Here is a 22,886-nt window from a genome sequence, read left to right as displayed (position 1 = left end):
TTGGAATCATATAGGAGAAAAACTTCTGAATCTAAGGCTAGGCAAAGTTTTCTTTGACTTGACACCAAAACATTGATAATTCAGAGCTTGTCGAAATTAAATACATTTGATATAGCTGTTAGTTGGAAGAAGGAAAGCCAGGCTAGCACTGGGAACTTGAAGCTTACATACTTTTCTTCTCATTTCTGCAGTTCTGCAGTGTTTCCTTTTGACAGGTCTTCTTGCCTAGGTTATGAAGCTCTTTGGCTGAGATGAGTGACAACCGGGAGAACAAAGAACTGAAGCAGAGATTAAACTTCTATTGTGAAGAGATGCATGAGAACAAAGGGCAGACGGAGACACAATAGAGAAAGGAGGCGCCAAGTCAAACCCCAGGGGAATCTGGAGTTTACTATTCAGAGGCAAAGCTTATACCTCCAGAACTCCCCCTTAGTAATGCATGTGACTTCAATATATTTCAGGGAAAAGACCACGTGAGTCCAGATCAGGGTGTGACGACTCCAGTGCCACACTCTCACACATCCTGAAGCACCAGCCCCACCAGACAAGGGCAAGCCACCACTCTGTGAGAACCTCTTCACTCCCAAAGGCCAGGTGAGCCAGCCTATGCTTTCTTCAACAGGGAAGCTCCCCTCCTGAAGCTCTAAGCATCTGAAGCTCACACCTGGCCCCTTCATTGGTGAAATGACCTCACTGGCTCTGGTAAACATTAATCGCTTCACCCTAGAGTCTAGAAAACAATTCCTTAAATCCAATGGCAAGAGGAAAACCCAAGGTGATCTAGAGGAAGCTGGTCCAGAGAAGAGAAGACAAGGTAAAACAAGTGTTCCCTGCCAAGAGACATGTTGTATGAGAAACCAACATGGCTTCCCACTATGAAAAAGATTTCTTGGAGGTAGAAAAAAATGGGATTGGGGAATTTGGAACAGTCTACAAGTGCATTAAAAGGCTGGATGGATGTGTTTATGCAATAAAATGCTCCCTGAAAACTTTGGGAGGATTATCAGATGAGAATTTGGCTATGCATGAAGTTCATGCCCACGTGGTGCTGGGGCATCACTCCCATATGGTACCTTACTACTCTGCATGGGCACAAGATGACCACGTGATCATTCAGAATGAATACTGCAATGGTGGGAGCTTGCAGGCTGCTATATCTGAAAACGCAGTCTGGCAATCATTTCCAAGAGCCCAAACTCCAGGATATCCTTCTATAGATTTCCCTTGGGCTTCAGTACATCCACAACTCTGGCATGGTGCACCTGGACATCAAACCTAGTAACACAAACCTAGTAACAACTTCCTTTGTCATAAGATGCAAAGTGACTTTCTCATAGTCCCATAAAAAGGTTGAAAATGAAGCTGATTGGTTTCTCTCTGCCAATGTGATGGATAGAATTGGTGACTTGGGTCATGTGATATCAATAAGTAAATCCAAGTGGAAGAGGGACACAATCACTTCCTGGATAATGAGATTTTGCAAAAGAATTATCAGCACCTTCCTAAAGCAGAAATTTTTGTCTTGGGATTGACCATTGTAGTGGCTGCAGAAGCAGAGTCATTACCCACCAATGGCACCATGAGGCATCACATCCATGAGGGGAATCTTCTGGACATTTCTCAGGAGCTCTGCAAAGAATTTCACAAACTACTTAAGAACATGATCCACTCCGATCCATCAGAGAGAACTTCTGCAGCAAAGGTCAAGTTCTCTGTCTCTCTCTGGGGGAAAACAGAAGAGCTTCAGCAGCAGTTGAGCTTAGAAAGGTTCAAGAGAGTCACACGGGAAAGGGGACTGAAAGAAGCCCAGCTGGCCTGGTCCCTCAAGAAATGCCACGGAGTCCCAGGGGTCACTGGGACCCCCACAGGATCAAGAAGCACCATATGCCTGCTGGGAGGAAGGAGCTCCAAATCAAGTTTCACTGAGGCAGGCTTCCTCATAAGAACTCCTTTCACACCAACTCTCCTTTTCCCCCCCAAATAGATACTGACCGTGTCAACCTTTCTCTTGTAAAGGGAGAAACCAATGGTCTTGAGTGCTGGAGATTTCAAAAGCCACTCCTAATTTAGCATTTTCAGCCAAGATCAGTGCTTCCTAGCAGCACTGGTCACAGGTATTATCACTGGCAGCCATTTCTCTTCTCTCTTGCTGCATTCCTAATACCACCTGTCAACAGTTCACTCCTCAGATTTGTTGATGCACAACAAGAAAGCATGGGTTTCTGGATTGAAAGAAAGCCCCGTGCAGGATTACAAGGCTGCTTACCTATCTACCAAGGATCCCAGGGACACTCCTGGCAAACAGAAAGGAATTCAGTTTTGTTTGAGTTGAGGTAACATCTGACTTTCACGTGCCTGGATATCAACAATGCTTCCTAGGTTAGATGATTTTATTCCTCAAAGAATTTTCAGTCACTTTGAGCAAGTGGCTCTCCTATTGTATTCTCTGAGTGGAGACAATCCCTTTCTCTGATATTAAATAAATGACTTCACCATTATGTGAGGTGGGTAGAAATAAGACTCTGCATAACTTGAAATTTATGAGCTGTCTATTAACTTATGGAACAAAAACACCAGGTAGAGGGCTTGAGGGAAATTTGATGTGGTTTGTTGTTCCAATATCTATTTGCTTTGACCCTCTTGTGACTGCTATTACTGGTTTTGATTTTCTGAGTGTCACCAATTTCTCCTTCATTGTATCAGAATTTGGCTTTGCTTCCTGTGATTTTATCATATCTTATCCAAACCCTTTACTCTGTATATATTTTTAAAGGAATAGAATGTTTTTAAATAAAGGTTTCTATCTCGTCCTAAGCCAAAAAAAAAAAAAAGGGGGGGGGGCAAGATAAATACCCCTGTGAAGAGAATGCATATACAAGCAACAGACTGATAAAACATTTCCAAATCACATATCTATCAACAGATTAGTAGCTAGAAGATACAAGCTCAGCAGTCAAAAGAAAATCCAATTAGAGAATTGGCAGACTATATGAACAGACATGGCTATGAAGCACATGAAAAGATGCTCAGCCTCACCAGCCATCAGAGAAATGCCAATTAAAACCACAATGAAATATCACTATCAGAATGTCTAAAATTTAAAAATGTGATACCACAAAATACCATTGAGAATGCAGAGAAACTGCTTCACTCATACTTTGCTGGTGGGAATATAAATGGTACAGCCACTCTGAAACACCATTTGGCAGTTTCTCAGAATACTAGACGTGCAATTTCCATATGACCCAGAAATTGAGCTTTTATCTCAGAGAAATGGAAATTAGTGTTCACACAAAAACCTGTCCTCTAATAATAAGAGCAGTTTTATTTACAGCAGCTAAAAACTAGAATCTGCTCAGATGCCCTTCATCAGGTTAAATAAACTGTGGTTGATATAAGTATACCATGGAATACTACTTGCTAATAAAGAGGAATTGACTATTAGCACATGCAACAATTTAGAAACTCTAGGAAATTATGCTGAATATAAAAAATCCCCAGAGGTTATGTACTATATGGTTACATTTATATAACTTTTAAAATATGATACATTTTAGAAATGAAGGACGTGTTAGTTGTTGCCAGAATTTAGAGATGAAAGTAGGGTATGAGGAAGTAAGTGGGTTTTAAAAGATCAACAGAAGGCATCTTTGTTGTGTTGTAATTTCTTAGTGTGTTGATGAAGGCAATGGATAAAGAACATACAGGGGTGATAAAATTCCCCTGAAGTCTTAACACACACTCATACAAATGAGAATAAGTAAGATGGGAAATCTAAATAATGTCAGTGGGTTGTATGAAGGTGAATATCCTAGTTGTGATACTATACTATAGTTTTGCAAAATGTTACCATGTTGGAAACTCTTGCAAACATATGAGGGATATCTCTTTATTATTTATTACTACTGCATGTGAATCTATGTTTATCTCAATGAAAATTTCAATAAAAATAATTTAATAAACCTGTCACATTTTTCCCAAAGTGGCTGTATCATTTTTGCATTTTCACCCACAATGTGTATGAGTTTCAATTGCTCTCCATCCTTGTCAGCACAAAGTATAGCCATCTTTTTGTGTGTGATTTTATAGTCATCCCTCGTTATTCACAGGGGTTTGGTTCCAGGACCTCCAAAGATACCACCATCCCTGCGTGCTCAAATCCCTTACAGTTGGTGCTTGATTCTGCATGGGCAGATTCAACCAACCAACCACAGATTGCAAAGTATTTTCCATCTTCTTGAATTCTCAGATAGGGAGGGTTGGTTGTAATTTCAATTTCACTACTGGATAAAGATAGTAAACATCACATCTGTTTATATGTTTACTTGCCACCCTCACATCTTCTTTAGCGAAATATCTCTTCAGAACTTTTGTCAACTAACATTAAGTTGTTTGTTTTCTTACTGTTGGGTTTTGAGAGTTCTTTCTATTCTGAATGCAAGTCTGTTGTTAGAGATGTGATTAGTGAATATTTTTCTCCTACTCTGTGCTTTTATTTTCACTATCTGAACAACTTTATTTAATAGAAAGATGTGGGTTTTTTGCATATGGACATGAAATTTTTATAAAACCCATGTGTAAGATGTCTATCTTTTCTACATTGAATTGCCCTTTATATTTTTAAGAATCAGGTGACGGTATTTGTCTGGTTTTGTTTCTAATATCTTTGTCTACTATATCTCATATCTTTATCCTGTTTATTTATCTATATGTCCATCCTTTTACCAATATCCACTATTTTGAATATTGTAATTTTATAGTAATCCTTGAAATATAGTAGTATGAGTAGTCTATGTTCTCCCCCCACAAATTGAATTAACTAGTTTCTTTGCTTTTTGTATAAACTTTAGAATAAACTTGTTAATATCCTTCCCAAAAACTTACTGTAATTTTTGTTTGTAATTTCACTGAATATATGGTTCAAATTTGGAAAACTGATATCTTAAACAATACTATGTTTCCCAACCCATGAACATGGTATGTCTTTCCCTTTGTTTAGGTCCTCATTGATTGCTTTCATCAACATTTTGTAGTTTTCAAATTGCAGATCTTGCACATATTTTGTTAGATTCATATTAAAATATTCTATTATTGGTGTTATTGTACATGGTATTTATTTTTAAATTTCAAATTTCAATCGTTCATTGCTTTTATATAGAAACACAACTGACTTTCTAAGGTTGACTTTTTGTACTGTGAACTTGGGAAGCTCATTTATTAGTTTTAGGTGATTTTTTCTTGATTCTTTGGGATTTTTCTATGAATATATCCCTATGAAAAGGAATAGTTTTATTCCTCTCCTCCATCTTTATCCCTGTTTGTTGTTTTATCACATTTGGTAAAACTTTTCACGTTGACTACGTGTGCTCAGTGATGTCCGATTCTGTGTGACCCCATGAACTGCAGCCCACCAGGCTCCTCTGTCCATGAGATTCTCCAGGCAAAAATACTAGAGTGGGTTGCCATTTCCTTCTCCATTCATGTTGACTTGGAATGGTGAAAGAGGCCATTCAAGCATTGAACCCAGTCTAAGGGAAAGGACATTTTTTTTCTTTCACTTTTAAATATGATGCTCGCTGTTTTGTTGTTGTTGTTTGTTTATTCTTTGTTTGTCAGTGGTGGTTTTTATCTGGTTAAAGAAGTATCCTTTTTATTCTTAGTTAGCTGAGAGTTTTTATCATGAATGGATGTCATTGTGGATACACTATAGAAAGGTGATAGATCCCAACCAAAATTTGGTTCTGATGATGCCAGACATATATCAAAAGAGTAAGAAAAATTTATTAATTGCATAATGAAGGCCTTCTGGGTAGAGCAGAGCAGGCTCCCAAGCAGGTCCTTAAGTGGCTTGGGATTTCTGTTGTGCTTAGGGAATGGGGCTATGGTGGGAATTCACACTTAACTGGCCAGTGCTTGCGTTGTTTGGACTTTTCACTGACACCAATGGGAGGAACACACAGGCTTTTTTATCAGCTTTCGAAGATGTGAATCAGAAGGAAAAGGGGAAACGATGGAGTTGAAAAGAGTAAATATCAAACACTGTAAATGGAGTCAGACAGTATTACAGATGTTTACTTTGTCAAATGCTGTTACTATATCTATTAAGAAGATCAAATACTGTTCTTATTTAGTCTGTTAATAAAGTGAAATATTTTGATAGATTTTTTAAAATGGTGATGATCTTGTATATTGGGATAAAATCCACTTGGCTGTGAGGTATTATTTTTATATATTGTTAGTCTTTATTTGCTAGCATTTTCTTGAGGATTTCACATCTATGTTCATTAGGGATATTGATCAACAGTACTTTTTTCTTGTAATGTCTTTGTCTGGTTTTGTTATTAGGATAATGCTGGCATCATTAAGTGTTTGGAAGTAATTAATAATAGTTTTATTCTTGAGGAATTCTATACAACCCATATCAATTTTTCTTTAAATATTTGGTAGAATTCATCCCAGAGAAATCATCCGGGCCTAGTGTTTCTCTTTGGGAAGATTTTAAACTATGAATTTGATTTTTAAATTAAGCTTAGAACTATTTGGGTTGTATAGAACTACGGGAGTTGGTGATGGACAGGGAGGCCTGGCATGCTGCAGTCCATGGGGTCGCAAAGAGTCGGACATGACTGAGCGACTAAACTGAACTGATTTGGGTTTCATATTACTAATAATCATTCATTTTATGAAATCTGATTTTCTTGAAATTAATATAACTACTCTGGCTTTCATTGATTTAGTGTTTTCTCTAGGCAGTACTACTTGTATATCTTTCTCCATTCTTTTAGTTTTTGTCTATCTATGTAGCTATTTTTGAGGTACACTTCTAGAAAACAGCATATACTTAGGTCTTTATTTTATATCTATTCTGAAAATCTCTATATTTTAATTAGTGGTTTCAGACTTTTCACATTTAGTATCATTCTTTGTGTTTGGGGATTATAATCTATCCTGTTTGCTATTTTCTACTTGATCCATCTGTTCTTTGTTTTTCTTTTCCTCTTTTTCTGTCTTCTGTCTTGTTAATTCAGAGCATTATGAGATTTCAATTTACCTTCTCTATTAATTTATTATTTACACCTCTTTAAAATCTTAACATTGCCTTAGGCTTTATTTTTTAGTTAATCAGTCTACCTTAAAGTAATATTATATTGCTCCACAAATAATATAAGAACCTTACAGCAGTATATTACCAATTTCTTCATACTATTCATTGTTGTCCTACTTTTTACTTTTGCATATGCTATAAATGCATTCTGCATTGTTATTCTTTAATTTAGACCAGGGGCTGACACACTACAGGCTAAAGGATCTCATTGTGGGTAAAGTTGTATTGTAACATAACATGCCCACTCATTTATGTATTTTTTATGGATGTAGTATAGCAGCAGAGCTGAGTTTAGCTGAGCCTTGAACAACATGAGGCTCAGGGACACTGACCTTCTATGCAGTTGAAAATCCATCTATTTATAGTCATTCCTCTGTATATGCAGTTCCTCTGCATCCACGGATTCAATCATACATTCAACATATGGGTGATGTAATACTTTAGCATTACTATTTTTTAAAAATCTGCTTATAAGGAGATGCTCACACTTCAAACCTTTGTTGTTCAAGGGTCAAATACAATTTCAACACATACCCTAGAACTCACAAGCGGTCAATTAGGCACTTATCTCTTATTCAATTAAACATTTTAAAATATGCATATTTTTAATTTACCTTCAATCATTCCATTTACAGAAGTCCTCATTTCTGCATAGATTCCATGTTTAAATATGTGGTCATATTTTTTTGCTTGATCACTTTTTTCCTCTTGTAGTGTGAATATGTTGGTAGTAGATTCTCTCAGCTTTACTTTGAGCATATCTTTATTTCTTCTTCTTTTTTGAAAGGTATTTTCACTCTGTATAGAACTTTGGGTTGATGGTATTTTTCCCAGCTCTTTAAAGATGTCACTCTATAGCCTTCTAACTTGCTTTGTTGCTGATGGGTCCACTGTTATTCTTCACTTTGTTCCAATTCTTTACTTTGTTACTTACACTTGGTGTTTCTCTTCTGCAGCTACCTTTTATAATTTATTTTTCTTTTGTTTTCAGTAGTTTTAGTGTAATATGAACAGAGACATGTTTGTGTGTGTATGTGCATTGATATTTATCCTTCTTGAGGTTCTCTGAGCTTCTTGTATCTATGTTTTGGTGTCTGTAATTAATTTTGGAAAATTCTTGGTTACTATTAATTAAAATATTTTTTATTTCTCCATTTTCTCTCCCTTCTTCTGGGATTCCAATAGCATGTAGTTTAGAAAGTTTGATTGTCCCAATTTTTTTACTCTCTCCCTTCAGTTTGGAAAATTTCTATTGACCTATCTACAAGTTCTTTAATTCTTTTCTCAGCATGGATGGTTCATTAAAGGCTTTCTTTATCCTGTTACTATTTTTTTTTTCTACTATTTCCATTAATTCCTTTTTTTTAGCTTCAACCTTTCTGCTCAAATAACTCATCTTATCTTGTATAGTGTCCACCTTAAATATATTAATCATAATTATACTAAATTACCTTTCAGATAGTCTCAACATTTGTGCCATATTCATCAGGCTCTGATGATTTTTGTATGTCTTCTGAGTATTATATTCTTGCCTTTTCATTACCTCAAAAAACTTTACCAAAAGATGAATATCTTATGTTCAATTGTTTTCATGCCTGGATACAAGTAAATTTTTTTTTATTTGATACACCTTTTGTGTGGGGATTTGAGTTAATCTAGATTTGGATTGGTTTAAGATTTGGGGTTGTTGTGGTTACTCTCAGTGAAACCCAAGCTTCAAATTCCAGTAAAGATTCCTTTTGTATAAGGGAAATCATTTTTTCTTTTTTTCCAGAACAGTGTCTGATTCAGAGGTTGAGCTCTTCCTTTTGAACTTTGACTCACGAAGTGTCTTAACACACATTTTCCTGGAGCGTTTTGCTATCATTTCTCATTTAAACATTGTCATCATAGCAGTGGAAAGGGAATTGAAGTCTCTGTTGTTCTGATTAAGCCTCTGTCATTGGCTTGCACTGGGACCCTGGGTCTCAGATGTGTGGCTCTTCTGGTTTTCTTGCACCACCACACTCACCCCCTGAATTAAGTGGCACCTGACTCCCTATTCCCTTCCTACCAATGCTCTAGAAGAAGAAGCATTTGTTGCCCTTCTGCCTACAAATGAAGGATCTTTTCCAGGGTGCTGATGGAGGAGGAGGATTCAGGTGGAATTTCTTGCCCCCTCACATGGTTGCTCATCCACTGGCTCACTGCATAACAATAGGTACTTCAGATCTTCTTCTGATCTTTTCTCTGAGTGCCTGGTAGTCTTTACAGAGAAAGAGCCCACAGACAGACCCTGGTCTCCCAATTTCTGTGGCCTCTTGGGATTCCACACTGTCTCACCCACCCTCATTTGGTGGTAACTAATTTGTCAATGATACTAGCTGAAGTTTTCTTATCAGGGCCCAGTTGAATAGACCCCAGGGGAGTGAATACCTGCATCACATCTTCCCTTGCAGGCACTGACCCTCCTTAGATTTGGGGTGGTTAGTTGTTCTGTGACCACAGATTTCCAAAGGGTTCAAAATATGCCATCAATTTGAAGTCATTCTGCCTCTCTTTTGCTGTAAGTGATGTAGCAGCACTGTTTTTACCGCTCACTTTAGAAGGATTTTACTTGCTTCTGCAGCATCAGCTGGGAGAAATGGGTCTTACAAATGAGATTTGGAGATCTCCTGACTCCAAGATTATCCAAGCAGCTTGACAACTAGATCTGCTATGTGTCTACACTGCAGGCCTCACAAGGGTGATGTAAAAATTAAAGTGAAATCGATTCCTGGGAAGCATGTAGGGTGGAACCAGCCACATCCTCATATTTAAGCAAGCAGCTTAGTTGCATGGCATTGACTCTTGGGATGAATTTACATAGGAAAATTTAACTGCTAATACTTTACTCATGCGTGCATGCTTAGTCACTCAGTCATGTCTGATTCTTTGCAGCCCCATGGACTGCAGCTCATCAGGCTCCTCTGTCCACAGGGATTCTCCAGGCAAGAATACTGGAGTGGGTTGCCATGCCCTCCTCCAGGTGATCTTCCTAACCTGGAGATCCAACCCAGGTCTCCCGCATTGCAGGCAGATTCTTTACCATCTGAGCCATCAGGGAAGCCCAAGAATACTGGAGTGGGTAGCCTCTCTTCTCTTCTCCAGGGGATCTTCCCGACCCAGGAATTGAACCGGGGTCTCCTGCATTATAGGTAGATTCTTTACCAGCTGAACTACCAAGGAAGCCCTATAAAAATAAGTTAAAAAATTAACTCCTTAAAATTAAAACTTAATAATACCTGTTCCTCCCATGCCAGTTAAAATAATAATTATTGGTATTATAGAAGAAAAATGTTTCCTAAGCAAAACAAAAATGAACAAAAAACCCACTATTTGTTTAGTTTCATTTTATATTAATTCTATCTTTTTTATATTGGAGTATAGTTGATTTACAATATTGTGTTAGTTTCAAGTGTACAGGCAAAGTGATTCAGTTACACATATACATGTATCTAATTCTTTTTCAAATTCTTTTCCCATTTAGTTTGTTACAAAGTACAGAGTTCCCTGTGCTATACAATAGGTCTTTGTTGCTTATCTATTTTATATATAGTAGTGTGTATATCGGAGAAGGCAATGGCACCCCACTCCAGTACTCTTGCCTGGAAAATCCCATGGACAGAGGAGCCTGGTGGGCTGCAGTCCATGGGGTCACTAAGAGTCCGACACGACTGAGGGACTTCACTTTCACTTTTCACTTTCATGCCTTGGAGAAGGAAACGGCAACCCACTCCAGTGTTCTTGCCTGGAGAATCCCAGAGACGGTGGAGCCTGATGGGCTGCCATCTATGGGGTCGCACAGTCGGACACCACTGAAGTGACTTAGCAGCAGCAGCAGCAGTGTGTATATATTCATCCCAAACTCCTAATTTATCCCTCCCCACCCTTTTCCCCTTTAGTTCCCATAAATTTGTTTTCTATGTTTGTGGGTCTATTTCCGTCTTGTATATAAGTTCATTTGTATCATTTCTTTTTAGATTCCACATACAAGTGATATCATATGGCATTTGCATTTCTTTTTACGCCTTACCTTACTTAGTATGATAACCTCTAGGTCTGTCCGTGTTGCTGCAGTTGCCGAAGATTTTCATCCACATTTACGATAGTCTTCCTTTTGTCAAATAATATTAATGCCCAAAGAACAACCAGAAACCATAGCAATTTTTTTGAATTTTAACAAGAAAGAAACTAAAAACTCTGTGCCAGCCAATGTTGGGGTTGCTGTAGAGTGTCTATGAGCCTTGGGAGGAATACATGGAGAAGAGAGAGTGTAAAATTTACACAATCTGTGGGTCGTGAGGAAAAGTAGCATTACCAGGTCTCAGAAAATCCACCACTTCCATACAGTTCCTGAGGGTTAAAAAAAAACTTTGAAGGTTTATTCCAGCAGAGTGAGAGAAACACGAAAATAGAAAAAGCATGAAAACAAAGAATTAAAATCTCATAGAAGAGGTGGAAGTTGAACATTGAAACAGTTTGAACATATGGATTTGGGTATAAATAAATGTTGTAAATATGGTAACAAAGCTGCATGCAAAATTCAAAAAAATTTTTTAAATTTACATTTAAATACTGACATTTGAATGTTATTAAGTATTAACATTTAAATATTAATCAGTCTTGTAACTTTAAAGCAGGGTTGATGGACTAAAAGTATGTCAAGGAAGCAAAATTCTTCCTTGAATATGAGGGATAAAAGTAATTTTGTTTATGATTTTGCTAGAAAAATCTGATCAGATAAATATAGGCATAAGCATGTCCTTTCATTTCTTCAAGAAATATATTGAGGGCCTGGGATTTCGAATGAGAAGGAGTGATATCTTCTTTCTTGGACTAACTGATAAGCAGGGGAGATAAGCAACTAACAGCAAAGTAGGAAATTGCAAACTGCGTAGCACTCAGGGCTTTAAGAGCAGAGAATGCTACGGGACACACTCCTGTGTGTCTGTGTGCTTGGTCAGCAAGGTCCTTTCTGAAAGGTGGCATGTACACAGCACCCTGAAATCTGAGAAAACCCAGATGCACAAAAAGGCTAATGTGTCTTTCAGGCAGGCCCTGAATTTTGAAGAGAACTGAGGTCGGTGGAGAGCTGAGCGGTTAGTTCAGGGGAAGCCCACCCCATAGAAGAGAGGAAGAGGGGGGGAATTGACGGTGCCCGTGCTGGGGGTTAGGGCTCCACTGGATGGCAGGAGAGTCACTGCAGGAGGTGAGTGTGTGTGTGTGTGTGTGTCAATAATATATTCAAGAAGGTTCAAAAATCAAAACACTTTAATACTTAACCCAATGAAGTGTCTCACTTCTACCCCTGTCTAGTCTACCCCACCAACTTCAACCTCAAGCAAACATAAATTCTCCTTTCTTCTTCTTTCTTATATAAAAGATGACATACTATAAAATATTATTTTTAACTTGCTTTTTTCATGCAACAGGATTTTCTGGAGATATTTTTATAGCAGCATATGGGACCTTCCTCAATCTTTTTTTCTTTTGCTGCTTCAAGGAATTCTGTTGTGGTGATAGACCACAGCTTATGTATCCAGTTTCCTACTGGTGGGCTTTTGAGTGGTTTGCCATACTTTGCTGTTTCAATGTAGCTGAGGATAAGCTTGTATTTATTATGTATCACTGCCCATATGTAAAAACCCACACAGGAGACAAATTCCCAGAAGGTACTGCTGAATCAAAAGCTAAGTTAAGCATTGTATTATTTTGATATAAATTCACAATTGCCCTGCATTCTGTAATGTAACATTCTGCACTCTGGATGTCAACAAATAAAGCCTATGCTTCTTTAAGCAAGGAAGTGACATAATTTGTCTTGCAATTACAAGAGCCCAGTCCACCCTCTGAGTAGAGAATGTTTTGGAAAGTGAATGAGATCACTTGGAAGGCTTTTATAACTATTCAGAAAAAGAGTTATTGGTGAGTGATGGGGAATCAGAGAGACATGAACAAGTGATAGGCAGACATAGAATTTACAGGATTTGTGGATGATTTGATTGTGACAAGTTAAGAAAAGGCAAACAAGAGGAATGGCCACAAGCAGTGGGGGCCAGGAGAGCAGTGGGGATCCTGAGTGCATTAGGAACCTGTTAGGTTTGGGTTCCCTGTGGGCCATCCAAGCTGAGCTCTCTAGTCAACTACGTAAGTCTGAACCTCAGAAGAGAGAGCCATCTCAGCTGGAGATGCGGGTGGGAAATGGAACTTCGAGCGTAGAAGGAAGCAGGTCACTGGGACAGATGCAGACAGAGACAAAGAAACATCCCAGGCCCGAGGCAATCTAACCTCAGAGTGAAGCAGGAGAGGGGCACAGTGAGGGGAGCAGTGCATATGCGTGTCCTGAGAGGTGTCATACGGAGAGTCTTGGAAAGGCAGGTGGACTGAGCGCCACAGGAGTTCCCTGGGTGGGACAGCATGGAGACCTTCAGCGAGAATCTGCAAGAGACTTCCATCAACCTAAAGGCAACCACTAGGAGCTCAAAGAGAATGTCTCCTTGAACACCACTAAGTGTTGGTATTAGTAGCTCGCACTAACACTAAAGAGTTGTGCCCAACTCTGCAATCCTGTGGCCTGTAGCCCGCCAGACTCCTCTGTCCATGGAATTCTCCAGGCAAGAATACTGGAGTGGGTTGCCATTCCCTGCTCCAGGGGATCTTCTCAACCCAGGAATCGAACCCCAGTCTTCTGCACTGCAGGCAGATTCTTTACTGAGAAAAAGAGCACATGATAACATTGCATAGACAAAAAAAAAATAAAGAAACCAAAAGAGACAGTAAGGAAGGCAATGACAGAAAGCATAACAAGGTGCTTGTGTACGGGCAGACAGTCAGAAGCGGGACTTGGCATTCACACTTGGCTCATGGCTGGAGGACTCAGCTCAGCAGCCTCCACCTTGAGCTGGTGCCTCTTGCTGCAGGGCTGATGGAGCAGACAGTGCCATGGGGCCGCGTAGTGATGTTAGGTAGCTGACACTTCTAGGGCAGTTCTTACAATTCAAGTAAGGGGACGGAAGTCTTGCAAATAAAAATAATTCTGAGACAAGTGGAGAGGAGGGAGACATACCATTCAATATGGCATATGCGTATATATTGTATATATGTGTATACATATGTAAAATAAAATGTCATCAAGAGGATTGAAAAATAAATAGTAAGAGTGTAGCGACCAAAAAAGGCAAAGTACAGAGCACTCACGGAAAAAGAAAACAAAGATGTTATTATTCATGTTAGTCTGCTGAGTAACAAAGTTTGTCTGTTAACACCTCAACTCAGAAAACCCAAAAAACCAGGCACAATGTCTGATAAAATTTCTGTGACATCTGTAGCTCAATTAATGGTATTGTGTCCATGTTCACATCCTATTTTTGATAATTGTACCATTATCAACAATTAGGGGAAACTGGGTGAAGTGTTGATAAGAATTTTTGGCACTGCTTTTCCCATATTTCTAATTATAGGATAATTAGAATAAGTCTAATTATTCTAAAATAAAAAGTGAAAAATAAATGAGAGTATCCTTTTTGTCCCTGAACCTGTCACCTCTGCCAAGTGCCCTGCGTCACCAAGAGGTGCCATCCTTCTCCAGTGTCCAAGCTGTGGAGCTCAGCTGTGAACCAAGTCCTCCTCCTCTCACCTCCACCCCCAAGTCCCATTCACTCTGCCCTAGACAGGTCCACTGCTCCTGTCTCTCCCCTCCTCCACAGAGCCAGGCTCAGTCCCATGTCATCCACACAAAGACCCCAACACCTCTGCAATGACAGCAGTGCTGCCCTGTCCTCGTCTGCTGCTGCTGCTAAGTCGAGTCAGTCGTGTCCAACTCTGCGCGACCCTATAGACGGCAGCCCACCAGGCCCCCCCGTCCCTCCAGGCAAAACACTGGAGTGGGTTGCCGTTGCCTTCTCCAATGCATGAAAGGAAAAGTGAAAGAGAAGTCGCTCAGTCGTGTCCAACTCTTAGCGACCCCATGGACTGCAGCCCACCAGGCTCCTCCGTCTATGGGACTTTCCAGGCAAGAGTACTGGACTGGGGTGCCACTGCCTTCTGTTGTCCAAGTCACACTGTTCTGAAACAGACCACATCCTTCCTCTTCCTACCTTATACCGCTCTTCAAAGCACTGTGCTCCTGGAGACCCACCTGCCAGTCCCCCTTTAAGTCCAGCCACCTCCACGAGGCAGTCGGCCTTCCAGGGGCAGGTGCCAAGACTCTGGACAGCCCCAGGATTCACAGCCATCTGCCGCATCTGTCCTGGACCCCGACCTGGTTTGCCTCAAGCTTCCCTCAAATTCTGCCTCACCTTTACAGCTTTCCTCCAGTTCATCCACCTCCTGGAAGTGTCAATGGCTCTGTCTCTGTGTTCTCACAACACCAGGGGTCTCTTTTGTTTGCAGTGAGGCTGGAAGATGGCTAGTGTTGCCCAAGCCTCACTCAGCTTTATATCCCAAGAGCACAGCTCAGACCTGGGGCAGAACAGATTTGCAGAGGAATGTTGTCACAGTGAACATGCGCCAAGGCTTTGTTTGCATGTGTGCATGCTCGGTCACTCAATTGTGTCCAACTCTTTGGGACCCCATGGGCTATAGCCCACCAGGCTCCTCTGTCCATGGAATTCTCAGGCAAGAATACTGGAGTGGGTTGCCATGCCCTCCTCTAGGGGATCTTTCCGACCCAGGGATCGTACCTGAGTCTCCTGTATCTCCTGCATTGGTAGGCAGATTCTTTACCACTTGAGCCACCTGGAAAGCCCCAAGGCTTTGTTTACACCATGTTTAATCATATTTCAAAAGCCATGGAACTTTCTATGAGCCAGAAAAAAGCCATTTTCCGCCCTAGGAAGCGACTCTATTATTCACTTTCTCCAATTCCTCTACCAGCCAACAGAAAATGGCCAAGAATATAAAATTGTAATCTACTTAAATATTCTTTACTTCGGAAAAGGACTCAATTCAACATAACTTCAAGTTATCTTCTGCTTCCTTAACAAAATTGGAATCAGTTAAGTTCGCATTGGCAGGCTGGGGGATTGTGCACACTGATGGCAGCCCAATCAACCTGCTCAGCGGCCCATGCAGAATTCATCCGGGAAGGAGCAGAGCAGCAGAGGAAGTGCCACCGTGCAGAAAGCAGAGCGGATGGTGGCCCTGTCAGGATCTGCGTCCCCAAGACTTGCAGTGGCAAGAGGTGCTGTGAGATCCAGGAGGCTGGAATGTGAGTCCTGTGACTTTTTCTGGATTTTCAGTGCCCCCTTCTGCTCCCCACTTCCTGGGTAAAGTCGGGGGAGTGAGCCTGGAGATCCCACTTCTGATCCTGTTAATCCTGATGCTCGTCATTCTTAGCAGATAATCAGAGGAAAAAAAGGAAGCTTTGCCTCAATCCTGCTTCCATTCTGTCTCTTCCTCCCTGTGCACACCACCCCTTCCCCCAGGAACCCACACACATATGCACACGTGCAGCCTTATAACAAGCAGCTTTGCAGTATGCTTCAGCTATTTGGTTTGACACAAAATGTGTTTGGTTTACATATCTTTCCCAGGGAGGAGTTGTTCTCTGGGGTGATCGACAGGGCTGGCTGCACTTGATTTCTTGGGATCTGCTCTGGCCATTCTTGTCCTTTTGTTAACACACGTGCCCACTAGGAGAACAATTGTGCAGGAAAGGACTGACTGAATAGCTTCACAACTGCTGTAACTGCACTGAGGCTGACCTGAGCGGGACGAGGGCAGGCACCCCCGACACTCACACAGACGGTGTCTTGCCTGTCGCTTGGACACATCTTTTTTTTTTTTTTAATTTCATTTTATTTTTAATTGGAGGATGATTACTTTACAATATTGTGATGGTTTATGTCATATATCAACATGAATCAGCCATAATTATACATATATCCCCTCCCTATTGAAGCTCCCTCCCACTCCCTCCCCATCGCACCCCTCTAGGTTGTCACAGAACACCAGTTTTGGCTTCCCTACATCACACAGAAAATTCCCAGTGGCTATCTATTTTATGTATGGTAATGTATATGTTTTAATGCTACTCTCTCACACCATCCCACTTTCTCCTTCTCCCACTGTGTTCAAAAGTCTGTTCTTTATGTCTGTATCTCCTTTGCTGAACTGCTAATAGGATCATCAGTACCATCTTTCTAGATTCCATACATATGCATTAATATATATTTGTCTTTCTCTTTCTGACTTTTTTCTGTTTTTCAGTGCCAGAAAAACAACCCAATCAAAAAGTGGACAGTATTCACTGTGTGTAATAGGCTCTAGGTGCATCTGCCTCATTAGAACTGATGCACATGCATTCCTTTTTATAGCCGAGTAATATTCCATTGTGTATATGTACCACAACTTCTTTATCTATTCATCTGTCGATGGACATCTAGTTTGCTTCTATGTCCTAGCAACTGTAAATAGTGCTGTAATGAACATTGGGGTACATGTGTCTTTTTCAGTTCTGGTTTTCTCAGAAACTGTGCCCAGTAGTGGTATTGTTGGGTCATATGATAGGTTTACTCCTAATTTTTAAAGGAATCTCCATACTGTTCTCCACAGTAGTTGCATCAAATTTGCATTCCCACCAATAGTCCAAAAGGGTTCCCTTTTCTCCACATCTTCTCCAGGATTTATTGTTTATAGATTTTTTTTTTATGATAGCCATTCTTACAGGTGTGAGATGGTACCTCATTGCAGTTTTGATTTGCATTTCTCTAATAATGAGCAGTGCTGAGCATTTTTCATGTGTTTATTAGCCATCTGCATGTCTTCTTTGGAGAAGTGTCTGTTTAGTTCTTCTGTCCACTTTTTGATTGTGTTGTTTTTCTGGCACTGAGCTTCATGAGCTGATTATATATTTTGGAAATTAATCCTTTGTTGTTTCATTTGCTATTCATTTCTTTCATTTTCAGGGTTGTCTTTTAATCTTGTTTGTTGTTTCCTTTGCTGTGCAAAAGATTTTCAGTTTAACTAAATTCCATTTATTTATTTCTGTTTTTATTTCCATTACTCTAGGAGGTGGGTCAAAGAGGATCTTGCTGTGATGTATGTCAGAGTGTTATGCCTATGTTTTCCTCCAAGAGTTTTATAGTTTCTGGCCTTACAGTTAAATCTTTAATCCATTTTGAGTTTATTTTCATGTATGGTATTAGGAAGTGTTCTAGTTCCATTCTTTTACATGTAACTGTCCAGTTTTCCCAACATCATTTATTGAAGAGGATGTCTTTTCTCCATTGTATATTCTTGCCTCCTTTGTCAAAGATAAGGTGCCCATAGGTGTGTGGATTTATCTTTAGGCTTTCTATCTCATTCCATTGGTTTATATTTCTATTTTTTTGCCAGTATCATACTATCTTGAGGACTGTAGCTTTGTAGTATAGTCTGAAGTCAGGAAGGTTGATTCTTCCAACTCCCTTTTTCTTTCTCAAGATTGCTTTGGCTATTTGGGGTCTTTTGTGTCTCCATACAAATTGTGAACTTTTTTGTTCTAGTTCTGTGAAAAATACCCTTGGTAGTTTGATAGGGATTGTGTTGCATCTGTAGATTACTTTGGGTAGTATAGTTATTTTCACAGAATTGATTCTTCCAATCCAAGAGCATGGTATATCTCTCCATATGTTTGTGGCTTGGGCACATCTTAAGACAGAAATGCTTCTGGTTAAAAGAAAGAAGCCCTGAATATAGAGGAAAGAGCACAGAGCATTTAGCAATAAAGCTGGAATTAGGATCACTCCAGCCTTTACCGAGGCAGCCTCTGCTTTTGGGCAGAGATGTTTAGGAGGCGCCTGGCAGAAGGCCTGGGAAACACAAATCATGCCCTCTGCCCAGATTTTCTATCATCCTGTGCTCACCTGAAATCTCATTTGTAGCCACTGTACTGGCAGGCAACTTTTCTGTTGGCAGATATGTAGAGTTCCCTAGACAGAGTAAAGGCTCCCCCTGGGGATTCAGCTAAGCAGCATGGACCTGACAGTGTTTTGCCTGTCCTTCCTGGGCACAGGGATGGAGGCCCAAGGCAGTGTTTATGACTGATTTGCACACCCATGTATGCAACCCTCTAAGTGAGCTGTTGCATGTTTTCTTCTGCCCATTGTAAATTAGCTGGATATATGCACCTAGATTCTCAGCTGACCACAAAGATGCAGTGGAAAAGGAAAGGTATCCAGGAAGGCTACATGTTTGGCAAGTTGGCGTCCTTCTCAGGGGCTGTTTGCAGGGGCTGCTCTCAGGGCCCAATTTCGTCTCTGCCACACTGGTGTGCCATCCTTCAATGACCTTTCTGAGCAGACAGCTAGAAAAATGCCTCTTTGTGCACTCACACTGACTTCATTCAATTTTCTGCCTTTTCTCAGCTAATCTTCAGCCTGTAATTTCCTAATGACTTTCCCAGGGCTATTCTGTTGATCGCTAAAAGGCATAGCTGGCCAAGGTCCCCTGCCTGTCTATAGTTAGAATTCTGTCAGCATTTCCTTCCTAATTATGAGCCAGTGTCAGCATGTCCCTGGGCATGCAGCATTCTCTAATCAGGAATAGGCTTGGTAGGGACTCCAGGGAACAGACTACAGCGAAAACTTGGGGCACCCAACCCTGAAGAGTCCCCAGGGCCTTTCCGCTCCCAGCGGGCCACTCCGCTCACAGCACTCAGGGAAGCAGGCTTTCCTCTGGACCATGTTTATTCCCTACTCAATCTCAACCTGCACAGAAAAGCTTGGAAGCAATTTGCCAAAGCGAGGCCCACCCAAGTCTTCACTTATGTCTCCATACTTGATACCCACTGGCATGTCTTTCCCCTTGACCCTTCCTAAGCCAGACAGCTAGGTCAAAATGCTAAGTAAATGTTTCCTGATTACATTCAGCAACGTCAAGCAATGCAATATACAAGTGGCTTCACATTGCACTTTGTCCATAAGGCAATATTTCCAAGTTAATGATACTATAAATCTTAGGCTGATATACCATGTCCTAAAGGTAGCCATTAAGGACAGCTGTTTAAAAAAACTTATTATTAATATTATTTTCATATAATTGGGAAAAGGTCCTCTTGCTCCTCACACACAGGTGACAGATGTGACTAAATACATGAATCCAAGATGAACCATGGGACAGAGGAGCCAGCCACACTCTCAAGCTCTGAGTAGCTACTCGATCCTGCGTGGAAGCCCAGGAGCCCCGACCCCTCTTCCACTCCCTGACCGACCAGGAACCAGGTTTCATGGAACCCTCACATCCCATGTGCTCTCCACCCCTGCTTCACACCTGCCTCACCTCCCTCGAGGACTGGTGCACGGTGATGGCTCTACAGTCTTTCCCCACTTGGATTGCTGTGTGTAGGACAAAAAATCAAGCAAGCTACTTAAAGAGTTAAACTCTTCTGTGATCTCAGTTTCGATCGAGACCTTCAGGATCTGGTTCGTGTCCACTTTTTCTAATCCTACCTGTGTCATTCCCATCAGCACTAGGAATCCTACACCACCCATAAAATCCAGGGCTGCCCCCACCTCCATCCTCAACACATGTGTCTACTGTAGCCTGAAAAGAAAACCTTCCTTCTGTGAGTGAGGTCCCACCTGTGAGTCCCCAAGCCCATTCAAGATTCAAATGGCTCCCATTTCTTCTATGAACTCCCCAAGAGAAGCAAGATCCTTTGTGCCCATGACCCATGAATTCCCTGCTGCCCAATAAACAGACTGGAGAATCATGGTAGGCTTCATGTGTGTCTCCCCCCAAAATCAAACGGAAACCACATCAGACATGTCCTAAAATGCCTGATTGGATACCAGAGTCAGAGCCTGGCACTAGTGGGATCACAAAAACTGCGGCTGTTACTCAGCTCACTATCCTTTCTGAGAATGTGGACAACTGTTTGGAATGAAATAAAGATTAAGAAATGGCCCAGACTGGGACATAAAAAGAGTGTCAAAGAGCAAACAGTCTGAGACTCTCAGACTCACAGGCATTCTCCAAGGCCCAATCCTGCCCTCCACGATAGCCTCAGACAAAGACCCCAGCCTGAAGGTCCCCGTCCTCACACAAGCTGAGTCTCAGGGCAGATAATCATGGGGACTGGAAGGCTGGTGGCAGTGACCTTGTCATGAACTGGCTGTCACTCTCTTCATCTCTTAGTTGAATGCCCTCTATTCAACCACTTTCCACTCATTCTGTGTTAAAACACACAATTTCAGAGCCTGACTATATCCAAATATCAAATAACTACTTTTAAATGTAAATTTAAAAATTCAAAGGGCTGTTTTCCAAAATGTCCTTTCCAGAAGATGCAGCAAGGGGGGATGGACCATAGAGTGAGCTCCCTCAAGGCAGCAGGGACTCTGGAGGACTTTGGTCATTTAAGATGAACCAGATAAGATAGGGCATGGACATAATTAGCTGCAAAATGCAATGTGAGATTTAGTTTCTGACACATTTCAGAACAGACAGGCAAGTCCCCACCCTCGCCCTCTAGGAGAGGCACTTTCCTGGACTCCCCAGAGCCAAGGGTGGCACAGGGCTGAGGGGCATGTGCTCCCTGGGTTCTGGGTCATGAGCGTGGCTGGGGGTCCCTCTGGGAGTGTAGAGGGTTTCCCAGAACAGAAGGCACTGTCCTGGGCCTGACAGGGTGGGTGTTGGTCAGTGATGATCCTAACACACATCTTTGCATCCCATGAAAAGGAGAAGAAATTCCTTAGAAAGGAGAAGAAAATAGATATATAAGCTATATAGATATATAAGAACAAGAACAATAATATCAGCATCTCAGGAACTGCAGAGCACCTGTGAGCCAGGGCAGGACCATAGCACAGCCAGCCAGCAGGGAGGACTGTGGTCTGGATGCTGCAGGATCCGGAGAACTGAGTTCCAGACAGCAGCACCTCCATCAGGTCTGCTTCACATCTGAACTGTCCTGGAGTTTCAGGAGGGGATGTCTCTGGTTGGCTTCCTTTCAGTCAGAGGGTCCCAGAGAATGCAGCTCCTCAGCCCCTTCCCACCCAGACCTTTGTCCTAAGGAGACAAACAGAGATGGAGCTCTGGACACCTCCGATGGCCAGCAGGGAAACAAAGGCAAGTCCTGATTTAATTTAAAACAGCAAGTTAAAATTACAGCATCTATAGCCCAAGTCAGCTGTCTTTCTCTGAAATCATGTCAAAGTACACACACACACATGCACACACACAAGTTGTGTAAATGCTTGGTGTATAGTTAGGTTTGCGCTTTTCTGTACATTTTAAAACTCTCCCTACTGTTCTTTTCATTTTTTGAAGTATGGTTGATTTACAATGTTGTGTTAGTTTTTGGTGGACAGCAAAGGAATATATATATTCAGATTCTTTTTCCTTATAGGTTAGTACAAAATACTGAGTATAGTTCCCTATACAGTAAGTACTTCTTGTTTATCTAGCTTTATACATGGTACAAAATATATGTTTTTATACATAGTAGTTTGTGTCTGGTAATCCCAAACTCCTAATCTATCCTTCCCCTTTCCCTATTGGTAACCATAGGTTTGTTTTCTATGTCTGTGGGGTCTGTTTCTGTTTTATGGATAAGTTTATCTGTATCACTTTTTTAGATTCCACATGTAAGCAAAATCATACATCTGTTTTTCTCTGTCTGGCTTATCTCTCACTGAGTATGATAATCTCCCTGTTTTTAATGATGTTCCTGCCTTCCACTTGTCTGGAGATCTAGGTCAATGAGTAACTTTGGTGTCTACACCTCCATCTCTATTCAGAAGGGATCCGAGATGAGACAGGCTCTGGCAACAGGCAA

At 41.0% G+C, this 22,886-nt stretch overlaps 1 pseudogene; it reads left to right on the top strand.

The window, feature by feature from the left end:
- Positions 1 to 251: 251 nt before the first annotated feature.
- Positions 252 to 2,732, top strand: LOC147349477 (wee1-like protein kinase 2 pseudogene; annotated as a pseudogene).
- Positions 2,733 to 22,886: the final 20,154 nt, after the last annotated feature.

Source organism: Bos grunniens, chromosome 21 (genome assembly GCF_055505025.1).
Source record: "Bos grunniens cultivar Pamir isolate PY7600 chromosome 21, Bosgru_T2T1.0, whole genome shotgun sequence".
NCBI classification, from domain to species: domain Eukaryota; kingdom Metazoa; phylum Chordata; class Mammalia; order Artiodactyla; family Bovidae; genus Bos; species Bos grunniens.
The sequence above is the reverse complement of the archived record's forward strand: the minus strand, read 5'-3'. Positions and strand labels throughout refer to the sequence as shown.